This window comes from Myotis davidii, unplaced genomic scaffold (assembly GCF_000327345.1).
Source record: "Myotis davidii unplaced genomic scaffold, ASM32734v1 scaffold223, whole genome shotgun sequence".
NCBI lineage: Eukaryota > Metazoa > Chordata > Mammalia > Chiroptera > Vespertilionidae > Myotis > Myotis davidii.
The window spans coordinates 5,518,777-5,519,907 of NW_006294609.1; the positions used below are offsets into that span (position 1 = coordinate 5,518,777).

At 56.1% G+C, this 1,131-nt stretch overlaps 1 protein-coding gene across 1 annotated transcript in view; it reads right to left on the reverse strand.

The window, feature by feature from the left end:
* Positions 1 to 1,131, reverse strand: part of SLC8B1 (solute carrier family 8 (sodium/lithium/calcium exchanger), member B1) — a 25,184-nt gene that overhangs the window by 7,105 nt on the left and 16,948 nt on the right. The window lies entirely within an intron of this gene.

Below are 1,131 nucleotides of genomic sequence, written 5' to 3' on the forward strand. Positions count from 1 at the left end.
GGGGGAGGAGGAGGGGGAGGGGACATGGTAAGGAGGTCTGTTGCAGAAGGGTCTGGCCACTGGCCGCTCACCTTCACCTCGGCGTGGCCCCTGGAGATCTGCAGCAGGCAGCCCAGGCCCACTCCCACCAGCATATCTGCAGCCTGGCTCAGGAAACTTGCTGGAACCACCCCATAACCCCGACCACACAGCCATTGGCTTTCCCTATGATCCACACCCCCCACCAGCTCCCAAACCCTACCCGAGACCTCCGCCAGGTCTAGCGCCTCTAGGAGGGCGAGTGTCCAGCGGGCATTTGCACTCAAACCCTGAGGCTCGAACAAGTGACATGCTCGGTGCCTGGTGGGCACTCAGCCCACTGCCCCGGCCTCCCGGTCACTCACTCCTTCCTTCTTACCCCCAATCCTTCGGCCAACAAACGCGGATAAATGCTCCCCGGGCCCGGCACTAGCTGGCCGGCTATGAGAGGCCACAGCGACCCCTAAGACACAATTCCCTTCCTTCACCCCCCTCTTCTCAGCAGAGGCAACTTTGTGGGTGTGACATGCAACCACCGATTTTCACCTGAGTCCATCTGCTGCTGCATATTCAGTATCTGCATGCAAATTAGGTATCTCCATGCAAATTAGGAAAAGGTGAGTGAGAGGAGATTTCAACCCCCCAACACCTTCTTTGGTCACAACCTGGCCAGCCCAATATGGCAGCCACAGCTAGAGAATTGTGTGTGTATGTACGTGCGAATACCTACACATGTCACACACGCATGCACACACCCTGCCTGACTCAGGGGAGCCATGAGCGTCCACGCAGGAGGGGAGCCGCACTGGGCTCAGGGCATCCCAATGCCCAGTGATGGTCACTCCAAAAGGTCAGTGGGGCCCTAACCACTGTGGTTCAGTTGGTTGAGCGTCACACCATATACCAAGCGGTCGCTGGTTCAATTCCCAGTCAGGGCACATGCCCAGGTTGTGGGCTCCATCCCCAGTCAGGGGTGTGCAGGAGGCACCGACTGATGGTTCTCTCTCATTGATGTTTCTCTCTCTCTCTCTCATGTTTCTCTCTCCTGGCTCTCTCTAAAGTCAATAAAAATGTATTTTTTTAAAAAGGAATAGTAAGGTGGAAAAAAACTGC